Below are 16,359 nucleotides of genomic sequence, written 5' to 3' on the forward strand. Positions count from 1 at the left end.
TATGGGGAAGCCTGGGCAATAACTTTATAACTTTATTTATATGCTGTAACTGTAATTCTTTTTTGTGCACAATCCGCAGGCATTGACACTTTCATTTCACTGCACATCGTGTATGTGTATGTGACAAATAAACTTGACTTGACTTGACTTGACTTAAATGTCACCAATTCCCAGATCGGAGGCCATGGTTGGGGTTAACTGGGGGAAGAAAATTTCATGTATTTTTGTGTGTCAAAAACTAAGCACAATCTAAGACGGAAGAGAGGTCTTAGAATGGAGGTTGTTAATTTTTAATCGCAAGATAGCTACAAGGGAGGGTTTTCCTCATTCTTTAATTTCTTATCCTTTAGTCTAACTTTTTTCTTTCAGAGGGTGGTAAATCTGTGGAATTCATTGCCACAGAAGACTACGGAGGCCAAGTCAATGGATATTTTTACTGCAGAGAAAGATAGATTCTTGATTAGGACGGGTGTCAGGGATATGGGGAGAAGGCCGGAGAATGAGGTTGCGAGGGAGAGATAGGTCAGCCATGATTGAATGACGGAGTAGACTTGATGGGCCGAATGGCCTAATTTTGCTCCTATCACTTATGAACGTTATTTTCAGTGCAAATAGTGCTATGCAAAATCCCCTGCCTCCCTTCCTCTCTGTGTACCTGTAGATTTACAAGGGATTTGCTTGAACTGTCACCTTCAATTCCAGATTTTCACTCACGATTTTAAGCCTCTTGTTATCATAGATAGCATGTCCTGGCTCAAAAGGTGGTATTCTTGTCTCTAGCCATTAGATTATGCAGCAGTGCTGGAATTCTGAAGCACCGACAGAATATCCCAGAACCATTTTACAGGTTAGATAGCAACTGTGGCGAGGGTGAGCTCGTCAGAAGGTTCACGCTCCTTGAATATTGAGTTTATAATTTAGATTCTTGAGTTTATAATTTAGGTTGACACTCCATTACGGATTTGAGAGAATGCCGCACTCTCTGAAATCCTGACTGCCAGAAATAATGAATGTAAACGGCCCCATGTTAGTCTCCAAAGAAAATCTGTGAGGGGGGGTCTTCTCTGGATCACTGGCCCATCATTGTCACAGAGCAAAAATCAATAACTTTCTGGTCATAATCACATTGCTGGTGGGAATGTTTGTTGTGTACAATAGGTTCTGTATTTCCCACATCACAACAATGGCACTAATTCAGCAGTTAGCACATTCAATCAATACAAATTAAGCAATCTGGACCTTGTAAAAGATGTACAAATGTCAATTGGCATCATTGAGCGATTCACACTCCTGTCAAGTATCTGGATGAGATAAAGGTTTACGGTGCAGTCACGGGACCATCACCCTCTACGAGTTCCTCCCTGGATCAATGAATGCTAAGTGGCATCAGGTTGAAGTGCTGCTACTGCTCTGCCCCTCCCCCTGATGGATACGTGCACATCAGCAAATGGTGCTTCTGCTGCACTCCACCCGGTTGGCACAGCACCAGTGCAGGCTGGTGCCAGGTCTAATTGCCCAAGCCCAGGAGGTTTGGTTGAGTTGATCCGCAGCGGTCAAGTTCCTACACCCTTGACAGAGCTTGTGAACGTCTCCATTCTCCGCACCATTTCGCACGCATTGCACAAACAATGCCCGGAAGACCATCCTTTAATTCCTGGAGACAATCCTGCCACAAGGTGTTGCTGTGAGAGGGTGAGTAGATTGGCTCAGAGTCATATAGAGGCCCCCTTTGATAGATGGAGGGACAAAGGGATAGATGGGGAGGCAGAGGCCGCTCTACATCCGACCCTGATCAAGAACCTTTCTGAAGAGGAGAGGGAGAGAACAAGGGTGAGGCAAAATATGGGAAAATCAACACAGTTCTCACAAAAGTAAAATATCGGTGTTGCCATGTTTTGTCTTTCTGCTGACTGGTTAGCACACAGCAAAAGCTTTTCACCATACCTCGGTACATGTGACAATAAACTAAACTGAACGGAACTGAAAATCTTTCCCTATCAATCAAAATCAGGATCAGAACAACAAATAATTCCCTCAGTGCCCCTTTTTCCTACCTATGAAGAACCACCCAACCACAGCTGCTAACCCTATAACATTCTCCTTATCGCACATGTTACCCCTGTACAATGACAATAAAGATATATTGTATTGTATTGTATTGTATTGTATTGTAGATTGCAGATCTAGACGTGTGATATCTAGCACATCAGTCAGAGTATTGAGTATAGAAGTTGGGATGTTATATTGTGGTTGTACAAGACACTGGTGACACTGTACTTGGAGCATTGTGTTACTAGATCTCCCAGTTGCTAACTACTTTAATTTCCCTTCCCATACTGACCTTTCTGTGCTTGGCCTCCTCCATTACCAGAGTAAAGCCACATGCAAGTTGGAGGAATAGCACCTCATATTTCACTTGGGCAGCTTGCAGCCTAGCGGTATGAACGTTGATTTCTCCAATTTCACCTCCCTCCCCCCCCCCCCCCCCCCACCCCACCCCCACCCCACTGTCGGTTAAGTAGTTCCACAGTTCGCAATGACGTACCCCTCTAACACTCACACTGTCTCAGCCAACAATTGGCCTGTCAGGGAACATCCTTGACTGAGGTCATCTTTTGCTGATCCCAATTAGTCCTGGTTTTTTCCTCACTTTGCCCGTGGGTTGCCAGCTCGGGCTGGATATATTCCCGAATGTGTCATTACACAACTAACTACCCAGACCGATCCAAAAGTCATTTTCCCTTTCACGCCTCTGATCTTTAAAAAAAATGTTTTCAGGGAAGAAAATGAAAAAGAAACATTTTTTTATGTGCCAATAATTTTTCTCCTGGGTTTAGTTTCTGTCAGTTGTGCTCAGGTTAACCTGGAGAATTGAAGCAATCCTGGAGTGTCAGTAATACTAACAAGAGTATCTTGGAATCTCTGGAATCTGGGTCAATCTGATGAGTGAATGTACGTTCCAGAGAAATCAGGCTGGATGAAAGCAACAAGGAAGAAGTAAGGTGCATGAGAACAGTTTGGCCAAACAATAAATGTTAAATTGTGATACACTGAGAAATGTCAAGGGGAGGATGAGGCTTGCTTAACATGGGTTGAATTTTTAATGTGGAGCTGACAAGCTGTTGTTCTGCTTGTCTGCAATGCAGGGCGCTGCAATGCTGATAATTTCATGGTCTCTCCTCTGTTTACCAGAACTCACAATGTTCACTGCAGAGCATTTAACTAACTTGACATCATTATATTAACTCAATATGTACTTATATATACCTCGACTCTCGAATCAAAATGCAAAGAGCGAACACGAAAGGACAACGAATGGATTACAGCCTGAAATCCAATCTCGGCACTAGGAACAGTTTACATTAATGAACTATGATCATCAAGGAATGAGTTACAGGCTGAAGTTTAATTAAGATTTGATTTACAGGACTATCTTCATTAATGGATTGTAATCATTTCCATATATTTGCAGTTCTACAATATGAATCATTTGCAATTCCAATTAGATACCAACTCTCTCTTGGGTAAATGTTATTCAATGCATAAAATGTCCAAACACTTTAATTACAACCCAGCCTGTAATACACACCTTGATATCTATCATTTTGTGTTTTGCCCTTGCACCAAGTGATTTATAAAGATTTTGTGCAATGAAATCTCAGTCACACTGCCCCAGATAATTATAGGTGGAAGATGTTTCAAATTGACAGCGAGACCGGAGTTTGAGTTTCTCAATGAGCTGAAGGTAGTCTCCATTGTTAAAATTTCTTGTCCATTTTTGATTCTGGTTATTGTAACAATTCATCATCAGTTGCGTCCCCAGATGACATTAAGGATGTCACTACGCTGGAAAGTGTACAGAAAAGATTCACGTAGTTGTTACCTGGACAGGAGGGCTTGGATTGTAAGGGGAGGTTGGATAGTCTAGGATCTTGTTTACTGGACTGTAGGAGGTAAAGGCGGACCCAATACAGAAATATAAAATTATGAAGGGTGCAGATAAGGTGGATGGTCACAGTTTTTTTCCCCATGGTAAAACTAGAAAGCATACATTTAAAGTCAGAGGGAAAATAACTAAAAGGGACCTTGAGACAACTTTTCCCACTGTGGGTGTACGGAACGAGCTCCCAGAGGAAGCTGTCAAGGCTAGTACAATGATGACATGGAAAATATATTTATCTAGGTACACGGATAGCAGATGCTTAGAGGTATTTGGCCCAAATGCTGGCAAAGGGGACTAGCTCAGATGGACATCTTGGTTGGCATGGGCGAGTTGGGCTGAAGTGTCTGTTTATGTGTCCTGTAACTATAAGTCTAACTCCCTGACTAATTCTAATTCTCTGCCTCAGAAGGCAGTGGAGGCCAATTCTCTGAATGCATTCAAGAGAGAGCGAGATAGAGCTCTTAAGGATAGCGGAGTCAGGGAGAAGGCAGGAACGGGGTACTGATTGAGAATGATCAGCCATGATCACATTGAATGGCGGTGCTGGCTCGAAGGGCCGAATGGCCTCCTCCTGCACCTATTGTCTATTGTCTGACCGTACAACTGAACACTGGAAGCGTCAATAAGTGTGACCACTTAAATGAACTTGCTTCAGATATACTTATCAAGTAGCTTCACCCTAATAGTTAATTCCTATCAATGAGAAAAAACATTTTTGGGGAGAGCACCACAGACACAGACGGTGGCACAGTGCTATATTTTATCTATATCATTGCTACTCTTCCACACCTTCTCTTTGGCTGCCCCTTTTTTGCCACATAAACGACGTTCTGTTCTGCCCACAAGTTTTCTTCCTTTTGTTTCTCCGCACATTTTCTCCCTCTTACTGCTCTCTCCTCTCACATCACTGTTCCAATATATTTTCATTCTCTCTCACGAGGCTATGAACTGCTCTTCCCTGCCCTTGCCTCGGGCTAGGGAAGAGCAGGTGGCTTTATAGCTCTTCAAATTCCTAGAAGGACCTTATTACGATTGTGTCTTCCATGCTGTGGTTTTTACTGTGAAATTATTTAACTGGAAACAGGTTGAGTAAAGATTACGAGGTTAAGTAGAGATGATGCAAAATTACAAGGAGATGGTTAAAAAAAACACAAATTAACCAGTTAAACTAACAGAGGAGCTACTAATCAGGGAACATAAGCTATATTTATTGACAAATATATTTATTGAGGAAGAGAGATGAGCAAAACTTGCATGTTTTTACTCAGTTGGTTACAAAGATTTAGAGTGTACTGTCTAAAAAAGTGCTATATGTAGATTGTGTACAGAAACTCGTCATCTATAAAGGAGAAGGCCAGAGGAGCGGTGAAGAGGAGTGGGTGTAATTCATTATTTATTTTGAGGATCTGACGTGGACATCAGTGACTGGTTACAGGATTGTGTTCTCGTACCTCAAGAAGCCCAGTTTCTGAAGTCATGGGGAACTGTGCAATCTGGCATCAACTCAAGATGTTAGTGTGGTTTAGTTATCTGCACCAAATGAATGTGTGTAAAGTGTTTCTTACATATTAAGGCACGTGATAAGATTATGCCCCTCTAACCACACCATAGGCTGCCTTTACAATGAAGCTGGCTTTGGACCCAAACCTGAACTTTAAATCAGGTAAGTAGTCTAGAGAACTCCAGGGAGATGGGAGGGAATATTCTTGAAGTGCAATTACTGACATAATGTAAAAATTGCTGTGCCGATTTTGTACTCTGCCGCATGAGATCAGCAGCAACAATCTGATCATGTGGCCATGGTTGAAGGGCTGTAATCTCATACCTCACGAATCTCACCCTCAGAGTCAAGGCAAGTGTGCCGTCACTGATAGAGTCTGGTATCTACGCGAGGTTCTGTGGTTTAAATGCACCAAATGAATGTATGCAAGATGTTTCTCATCTCATTGAGGGCATGTGATAAAATGGTGTCCCTCTAATCGCACTGCCACAGCAGCCTCCTACAGTGAAGTAGTCTTTGGAGCCAAACCCCAACTAGTTTTTCACTTTCAAGCAGGTAAGGAGAATGGAGACTGGAGGGAGGTTGGAGTATTGTCACGAGGGTGACAGGGCAGCGAAGCGGTAGAGTTGTGCCCTTACAGTGCCAGAGATCTGGGTTCAATCCCGACTACGGGTGCAGTCTGTATGGAGTTTGTACGTTCTCCCCGTGACCTGTGTGGGCTTTCTCCGAGATCTTTGGTTTCCTCCCACGCTCCAAAGAAGTACAGGTTTGTAGGTTAATTGGCTTGGTGTAAATGTAAAATTGTCCCTAGTGTGTGTGGGATAGTGCTAATGTGCAGGGATCGCTGGTCGGTGAGGACTCGGTGGGCCGAAGGGCCTGTTTCCATGCTAAACTAAACTAAAAAACATCTCTCTAAAGTACATTTCAAATAGTATATGAAAAATAAAGCAGGGAGAAACTGGAAAGCATTTTTGTGTGCTGAGGAAAATGGCACTGAATGCTATGGTTTAACAATTACATTTTGTCTGCCAATGTTCCAGGCCTGAAGGAGAAAACGCCACGTTCTAATGGCAAGTAAGAAAATAATGATCCAAACACATCCCATTCTCTAGTTCCTCTTTGTTGCTTTCAGTGCTCAGTTGCTAGGTCTGTTGTTAAGCAACGTAATGTAGGATTGAATTTCTTTAAAACCTATTTAAAACTGCCTTCATTCATTACCAAACTGACAGGTAACAGTTGTCCTGCACAAAACAAGAATGTGGGATCCCAAAGGCAGAAGGAAGGCATTGAACTTTTGAGAGGAAAGATAGTAGAAAGTTGCTTGGGCTATTAGCAGTAATGGATACCACAGACTTGATTAATATGAGAAAAGGTGAGAATTGAAGGATCTATTGATCAAAATTATGAGTGAATGGGGATCTAGAATTGATCCACTGAAACGCAATGCTTTTATTCACAATATCTAAACATAAGATGGCAGCAGGGAAACAGGTGGCACAGGAAGATAAGGGTGCTGGTAAGTGGGCTGGGATCTAACCTCCTGTGCACTTGAAGGCGCCCTGGGTGCACTGCGGTCAGCTGCGGGAGGTGCCCTTGTGGTCAGTGATGAGGCGGTGGCTGTCACGTGTCCAAATCAAGGCGTTGGGAGTTGAGCCACTGAAGGCCCTGCAGGAGCCTGGGGCTCAAGTAGATGAGACACCACCCTATTTGGTCAAGCACGCAGATGGGACGCAGCCTGCAGCGGCACAGAGCTGTGGAGCAGCAGTGGTGGACACCAGGAACATCAGCTGGCCAGGCCGACCAAGCAACTCCATCCCATGCCGCTGTCAGGACCACGGGCCTTTATGGCCAAGTTAAGATCTCACATTTTTTACAACTTTGGACTTGAATTATACAAGATGACGCCAGAAATGTGGCGACTCTCTAGGGTACTGTCTCAGTAATATTCGTATTGTCTTGTACTTAAGTGTGATTGTGCCTATGGATATTAAGATTTTTACTAAACTGTACCTGGGTACATGTGACAATAAAGTACCATAGAGCCATGGAAAACCGATCATAAAGTCACCTGGCAGGATAACACTAAGAAGCAGGCCAGGAAAATTCAAGGATTGTCTTTGTCACTTTTAAGGTTTTTCCTTTCTTTATGAGTTTGGGAAAATGGTAGGTTAACCTATGATGAGCGTTTGTCGACACTGGGCCTGTACTTGTTGGAATTTAGACGAGTGAGGGGGGGACCTCATTGAAAAGTACCGAAAGGCTTGGATGATGTTCCCACTAGTGGGGGAGTCTTGGACTAGAGGTCATAGCCGTAGAATTAAAGGACATTCTTTTAGGAAGGAGATTTAGATTTTAGATTTAGAGATACAGGGCGGAAACAGGCCCTTCGGCCCACCGAGTCCGCGCCGCCCAGCGATCCCCGCACATTAAAACTATCCTACACAAACTAGGGACAATTTTTACATTTACCCAGTCAATTAACCTACATACCTGTACGTCTTTGGAGTGTGGGAGGAAACCGAAGATCTCGGAGAAAACCCACGCAGGTCACGGGGAGAACGTACAAACTCCGTACAGACAGCGCCCGTAGTCAGGATCGAACCTGAGTCTCTGGCGCTGCATTTACTGTAAGGCAGCAACTCTACCGCTGCGCCACCGTGCCGATGAGGAGAAATTTCTTTAGTCAAAGGGTGGTGAATCTGTGGAATTCTTTGCCACAGAAGGCTGTAGAGGCCAAGTCAGTGAATATTTTTAAGGCAGCGATAGATAGATTTTTTGATTAGTGCAGGTGTCAGAGGTTATGGAGAGAAAGCAGGAGAATGCGGTTAGGAGGGAGAGATAGATCAGCCATGATTGAATGGCGGAGTAGACTTGATGGGCTGAATGGCCTAAATCTACTCCTATCACTTTTGACCTGGAGGGACCACACTGATAACTGCCCTGGCTGCTCACTTTGACAGTGTGTTGCCCCACTTTTTGTTGGAGATATGTGATGCCCATCCACAGCTCGCACCTGTCATTCTAAGGCATGTTGCCAGCTCCATTAATTGAAATTATTTGTTTCTGTTGAGACCACTGCTTTGTGGCCTATCACCTGTACCCACAAACACACATATGCAGGCACACTTGAAAGCTCAAGTGCAAGGGCAACACATTCATAAACACATGCACAAATTTATAAGCACATGCTACTGCACAGGGATAACAAAAAGGCTGATATTACTCCAATCTTTATTTAGCAAACCACAGCCAAATAAATTACACTGACCGAACCCAAGATGGAAATGCATCATGTGTAGAAAAGAACTGCAGTTGCTGGTTTAAATCGAAGATAGACACAAAATGCTGGAGTAACTCAGCGGGATAACCATTCCTTCTCTCCAGAGATGCTGCCTGTCCCACTAAGTTACTCCAGCATTTTGTGTCTATCTTCGATTTAAACCAGCATCTGTAGTTCTTTTCTACACATGATGCATTTCCATCTTGGGTTCGGCCAGTGTGACCAAATCTTAGAGCAACAAAATCCTTATGATGTAATCCTTTCTTTTAAATTAGGAAAAATCTACTTTCCACACTAGTGGCTGAAACTTGATATGTTACTGAGGCGAAGTGAACAACTCGAGACCCGAAACGTCACCCATTCCTTCTCTCCAGAGATGCTGTCTGTCCCGCTAAATCACTGCGGCATTTTGTGTCTATCTATGGAAATGCATCAACCTATTATAGACCAGGAATCATATATCGGAATTGTCCACTATGCCGTAGTAACATATCAAAATTCCGCTACTAGAATGGAAAGCAGATTTTTCCTGATTAAAAAGGATTACTTCATAAGGATTTTGTTGCATAAAGATTTGGTCATGGCAAAGTGCACATCACATGGTTCAGAACATTATTCTGAATTAAAACTGAATTAGTTAGTAGTTCTGGCATTATTGAGTTCTGTGTGTTCAAATTCCCAGCATGTTTCATTCAGAAATGGATCCTGATCATCTTTCTTAAATTGCAGCCAATCTGTTTTGTTACTTTCTTTTCCCGTCCAAAACAATTTATCACTAACGTTTTTTATTCATATTTTGTCCCTTGAAAAATTATTACGGCTCCTGTATTAAAACATGTCACTAATTTATCAACCTGCAGTGTGGATAGTATTGGAAATCTCTGTTTTCATGTTAAGTGCCCTACAAAGAATCAGACAGTGCCTTCAGTATTGCCCTTGGATTGGCAAACTTCAGTTTTCAAATTTGAACGTTTTTGAGAGGCAAAAATAGCAATTTATGTTCTGCACCACGTCAAGGATATTTTACAAAAGATTTGGCAAACTCTTTATAAACCAATGACCCATCACATAAATCTGCTTGTTATGATTAATAATAATACTCCTGAACTTCAACTCTGCTCACCCAACATGTGTATATTGGTCTTTCAGTTCCAAACGTTATGCAACCCTCAGTTTCACTGCAATAAGGGTCTAAAGGCACAAAGTGTACCAGCAAGCACTGGTGTCACAGAAATAAAGGGAACAATTGTGGTGATACTAATGTGTGGCAGGCCTCTGCAGTTCACCCTCAGCTACCCGATTGTCACTGTTTTAACAAAACTTTCGGTCAGTAACAGAATAGAATTGGCACGGTGGCGCAGCTGTAGAGTTGCTGTGTTGCAGCACCTGGGATCCGGGTTCGATCCTGACTACGGATACTGTCTGTATGGAGTTAGAACGTTCTCCCCGTGACCTGCGTGGGTTTTCTCCGGGAGCTCCGGTTTCCCACACTCCTAAGACGTACAGCTTCGTAGGCTAAGTGGCTTCGATAGAAATTGTAAATTGCCCCTAGTGTGTAGGTTAGTGCTGGTGAGACGGGATTGCTGGTCGGCGCGGACTCGGTGGGCCGAGGGGCCGATTTCCGCGTTGTATCTCTAAACTGATCTAAATAACAAACCTTGGACTGTGCCTGGGGGAAAAACATGTGATTCACTCTTTTTGACTTTTGAAATTCAATTAACCTCATACTCTTAGTCATTTTAATACATGCATGTTGAAAAAAGTAGTGAATTTAGATTTAAAGAAATAAATTATGACAATACCCAGTTTGATCTTGCGCCAAATAACGTAGGTTTACACAGTTCAAAGAGTAAAAGTAAATGTCAGTCAAGGCACAGGATTCTTCCAGGATGGAAGGAGCAGTGCTCTCACCTGTGTTATAACTGCATCTAACCTGTGCCACTCTTTTCTTTGAGATGCTTTATTCTTAACCTGTGGGTGTTTGAAGGGACATGTGAGAGGGAGCCTTGCTCTCTGTCTAATCCATGCTGCACCAACCCTGGGGATATCTGTCGGCAACTACAGCGGGAACCTTATCCTGAATCTACACTGAACCAGGGAGTGTGTCCAGCGAGTTTGGGTTCTCTCCCAGATTCCGCAGTATCTTCATTTTGATCACCCTTGTTCAGATCAAATGAAACAGGTGTTTCAAGGAATGTGAGGGCAACAAAAGTGGGTAATATTGAAGAGATGGAATGAAATACACTGACAGTGTGGAGTGTAGAAACACCAATGTTAAATAACTGGGACCAAAGATCTGTTTCTGTGAAATTCTCTGTAATTCATTGGAAACTCAGTTGCAACATGGTTACATGTGTTTAAAATAGTTTATATATAAATACCTATTGCTATTTACTATTCTGGAGTTTGCCCCTGATAAATTATGTTCCAGCCTACGTTCTAAAAAAGGTAGAATTTGGGACGTTAGTTAGACACAAAAAGCTGGAGTAACTCAGCAGGTCAGACAGCATCTCTGGAGAAAAGGAATAGGTGATGTTTTGGGTCGAAACCTTTCTTCAGAAGAAACTTTTCTCCAGAGATGCTGTCTGACCCGCTGAGCTACTCCAGCTTTTCTTCAGAAGAGCCTCGACCCAAAACATCACCTATTCCTTTTCTCCAGAGATGCTGTCTGAAATGCTGAATTACTCCAGCTTTTTGTATTTACCTTCAGTTTAAACCAGCACCTGCAGTTCCTTCCTGCAGAACTTAGGGCTTGTTTGTTGTCAGGATAATGGGGGATGAGAGTCACCAGGTGGAGACCATGTGTTATATTCTCTCCACATACACAAGTTACTGTGGCACTTCTGCAACCGAAACTGAAGTTAGTAAACAACTTTCCTGGCAAAGACAGGAATGTAGTTAAGACAACTGAATCATTCCACCACAACCAGAGAGCAGAGCTGAACGACTTTCTACCTCTTTGATGACCCTCGGACTATCCATGATCGGACTTTGCTGGCTTTACCTTGCACTATGCCCTGATCATGCATCTATACACTGTAAATTGCTTGATTGTAATCATGTATTGTCTTTCTGCCGACTGGTGTGCGTACAGCAAATGCTTTTCACTGTATCTCGGTACACGGGACAATAAACTAAACCGAAAAAAACTGATCCCACAAAGATCCTGCCTCAAACAGGAAATCTCGGCAATTATATATATAACATACTCGAGCATAGCATATGGCTTCGTAAGTGATGGAATAAGGATGTCTTCAATTTTTATTGTGCAACATACAATCTCTGGGTGAGCCAAAGCACTTCACATGTCGTGAAGTATTTTCCTGAAGTTGGTCATTTTCGTAAATGCTGCAAGTGTGAAAACCACACTGTGCTCAGCAACAACCGAAAAACTGTACTCAGATCGCGTGTTTTATAGCTTGAGACACAAACACTGGAAGAACTGCTTCCTAAAGTAATCCTATGGGAATTGTTCCACCTACCTGCAAGGGCAGACGAAGACCAGTTTCAAAGCCTCATCTAAAAGGCAACACCTTAGGCAACACAGCATTCCCTCGGTCCTGTACTGGACTGGAATCAGCAGATATGGGGAGAAGCTGGGCACAGGTTACTGATTGTGGATAGAAACATAGAAAATAGGTGCAGGAGTAGGCCATTCGGCCCTTCGAGCCTGCACCGCCATTCAATATGATCATGGCTGATCATCCAGCTCAGTAACCTGCACCTGCCTTCTCTCCATACCCCCTGATCCCTTTAGCCACAAGGGCCACATCTAACTCCCTCTTAAATATAGCCAATGAACTGGCCTCAACTACCTTCTGTGGCAGAGAATTCCACAGACTCACCACTCTCTGTGTGAAGAAATGTTTTCTCATCTCGGTCCTAAAAGATTTCCCCCTTATCCTTAAGCAGTGACCCCTGGTTCTGGACTTCCCCAACATCGGGAACAATCTTCCCGCATCTAGCCTCTCCAACCCCATCCTGGATGATCAGCCATGATCACAATGAATGGCGGTGCTGGCTCGAAGGGCCGAATGGCCTCCTCCTGCACCCATTTTCTATGTTTCCATGTTTCTATGGACTGTCTGCTGAGATGTTTGTGCTCATGTTTAGCTAGGGGTCTTTCTCCAAACACTTTGAACAACTAAAGTAACTCGGTTTTGATGTTCCCTTTGCACGCCTTCACAAAACCAGTGAGACCAGTGAACAATACTTTGAGAACAAAGACTCCAAATGCTTACTGACTGTTCACTTCAGGTCACACAACAGAACTACGCTTCGGCACTTGTGAGCTGAATATTACAGCAAAACTATTGGAGCAATCCATTTAAAAAAAATCTTTGCAAGAGAATATTTTTTTAGCTTTTCACATCTTCAAAAAGGAACAATCGCTAAATGCATTCTCGCTCCACGCTGATTGTTATTGTGGCACCTGACTCGTTTGAAGGGTCCTTCGATGGAAACAACAAACTGGTCAAGAAAATAACTTAAGACAAAGAGCGCCAGGCAGGACTGCTCAATGAAACAATCACCTAGTAAACGAGAAGCAATTCTCACTCTCTGCCTCTCTCTCTCTCTCTCTCTCTCTCTCTCTCTCTCTCTCTCTCTCTCTCTCTCCCCCCCCCTCACTCACACACACACACACACACACACAAATACTTGCCAGGCAACACACACAGTGAGAGAAAGCACACACAAATAAACACAAGGGCACGCACAGATGGAGGATTTCAATACCTTGCATTTCGCCTGCCATCGGGACCTCTCTGCCGTGCAATTTCACGCTCAGGACATGAAGTCTCCCGAGTCTCCTTTATCCCCCTTTTTGTTTTTGTTTTTAAAAGCCAGCAGTTATTGCCTCACAGCAAGAAGCAGGAGCCAGTGCCCTCTCTCTCCGCCAACTCACACGTGTTGGAGGTAAACAGTTGTCCCACTTTGCGTGCGCCAGACCTTGAGCCCCCCCCCCCCTTACCCCATACAAAGTCCTGCCACTTTGCTTAATCGACAAGCAGGTTCATTTGACAGTCCACCTCCACTCACTCCCTCCCTCCCTCTCAATCCCAAAGGGGTCTCAATATTCCCAGAGAATTACAGGCTTGACAGACTGCAGGGCGATGAGACCACTCCCTCCCTCCCTCCCCTATCCTCCCCTCCCCTGGCGAGCGATTATTTGACAGGTGGGGTTTTCACAAGGAGCCCCGACACAAATCCAGTCGCTCTCTCTCTTTCGTCTTCTTCTTTTGTCCTTTCCTGTACCTGCAATGCCGCAGAACGATCATCCCTGCATTATGACAAATCAAGGCAGGCGTCTATACTCTTACTACATCACACACACTCACACACACACACACACTGACTGCGAGGGATTAAAATAGGCACAAGGGCTGGATGAAGCCGCAGGCTGGGTCCAGGGTGTGTGTCAGAATAAGAGCTAGCTAGCTGTCCACATTGCACCATTCGCTCAGTCAGAGTCTGTCTCTCTCTCCAAGCCACTGGGACCCAGCGTTAAGCGGTGGAGGATTTGCTGCGTGATGGGACAAGAGTTGCAAACCAGGGGCACTTATTTCACCGCACACTCACTCACTCACTCCCAGCAAGCCGGCTTGACAAGGCTGCGACCTCTCGACAACAACTTTCACCGAACAGGGCTTTCAAAGTGAGCAAAACGCCCGGCTGGATTGCTCAAAGAAAGTTTGAACCGAACCCACCCACACGTAAGATGTTGACACGAGCAGAAGTGAAGTTTGCCAAAGAGTAACTTGGGTTTTAAGGCGCAGCTCGGAGGAGGGAGAGGTAACACAGAGAGGGAGGGAGAGAGATCCACGGGGGGAAACTATCCTGCTCCAAGCCCGAGAAACCCAAGGACAGATTTGCATGGGGGCGGAAAATGTCGGGAGACTTTGAATGAAGAAGTGCAAGAGGCCGTTTGGCTCTTCGCGTCTGTGCTGGTGGTGTCCCAAAGTTGTCCAATTGATCCCACTGTTTGGTGTTTCCCCAGAGCGCGATAGTGGAGGTGGATGAAGGGACAGAGGGGAGGGGGAGACAGAGGGGAGGGCGAGGTGGGGACAGTGGGATGAGGGAGGGGGGCAGTAGGGTGGGGAGAGGAGGGTGAGGGACAGTGGGGGAGGGGGCAGTGGGGGAGGGGCAGTGGGATGAGGGTGGGGGAGGATGAGGGGGGCAGTGGGGTGGGGTTGGGGAAGACCGGGGCCAGTGAGGTGCACGGGGTGGAGGGCAGTGGGATGGGAGAGGTTTAGCAGGAACATGGTGTCACGGGTTTGCCTGCATCCACTGTCTTTGCTAAAGTCCTAAAGCACAGTAACAGAGCCTTCCACCCTACTCCTATATGCCAACCAGAATGGCCCATCTAAGCTAGTCTCATTTGCCTGCGTTTGACCCATATCCCTCTAAACTTTCCTATCCATGGATCTGTCCAAATGTCTTTTAAATGTTGTTACGGAATCTGCCTCAACTACCTCCTTTGGCAGATCATTCCGTCCACCCATCACCCTCTGTGTGAACAAGTTGCCCCTCAGGTTCCTTTTAAATCTTTCCCCTCTCACCTTAAACCTATGCCCTCCTGTTCTTGATTCCTTAAACCTAGAAAAATAACTGTGCATTCACCCAGATACCCCCCTCATGAGCGCCCTTTATGTGGCGACTATTTGCACACATTGGGTATGCAAGCAAAGAATTTCACTGTGACTTGTCACATGTGACAATAAAGTATTAATTAATTCATTCATTTATTTTATACATCTCTTTTAGACCACCCCTCGGTCTTCAATGTTCGAAGAGATAAAGTCCTATCCTGCCCAACTGGTCCCTAAAATCTCAGTCTCTTGAGTCCTGATAACATCTTCATAAATCTTTTCTGCACTCTTTCCAGCTTAACGACATCTTTCCTTTAGTTGACAAAAACTCCAAGAGCAGCCTTACCAACATCTTGTGTAACTGCAGCAGAACATCTCAACTTCTACTCTCAATGCACTTACTGATGAGGGCCAGTGTCTCAAACGTTTTCTTGCAGCACCCTGTCCACCTATCTACTTCCAGAGAACTATGTACTTGTACTCCAAGGTCGCTCTGTTCTACAACATTGCCCAGAGTTCTACTGTTCACTGTGAAGATTTGCCTTAGGCAATGGCAGCTGAGGAATTAGATGGAATTATCTTCAGGTCTAATGCCCTTGGTCAGTAAGGGCGCGGGCTTAAAACTGTCAAAAGAAGCAGTACTAAAGGAGTGTAGAAATGTAGTTGGGCTCTTGTCAATGCATTCTCTGTGCACCGCCTATAAAAAACACTGCTCTTCCAGCAAAGTGGATTGAATAGGGAGGAGATGGTGCGTAAATGGTGAGTAGTTATTAAGGAGTGTGTTTAAGGGGTGAGAGACGCAGAGGATTGAGGGCAGGCAAAATTTACAAAAAGCCTCAGTGTGAAGAAGGGTCTCGACCCGAAACGTCACCCATTCCTTCTCTCCAGAGATGCTGCCTGTCCCGCTGAGTTACTCCAGCTATCAAAAGTTACAAAAAATTGGAGGAGAAAGACAGCAAAGAAGGTTGTACATAAGAATGAAAACGATTAAACTTAATCATTGTGCAAGCATAGAAGTGTCAAGGAAGTAGGACTTGCCGGCATG

The 16,359-nt window shown here is 44.3% G+C and overlaps 1 protein-coding gene across 7 annotated transcripts in view; it reads right to left on the bottom strand.

Moving 5' to 3' along the window:
* LOC144608148 (calmodulin-binding transcription activator 1-like) overlaps positions 1-16,359 on the bottom strand; it is an 863,868-nt gene that overhangs the window by 53,080 nt on the left and 794,429 nt on the right. The gene's annotated exons all lie outside the window — the stretch shown is intronic.

The sequence above is a fragment of the Rhinoraja longicauda genome, chromosome 30 (genome assembly GCF_053455715.1).
Source record: "Rhinoraja longicauda isolate Sanriku21f chromosome 30, sRhiLon1.1, whole genome shotgun sequence".
Lineage (NCBI taxonomy): Eukaryota > Metazoa > Chordata > Chondrichthyes > Rajiformes > Arhynchobatidae > Rhinoraja > Rhinoraja longicauda.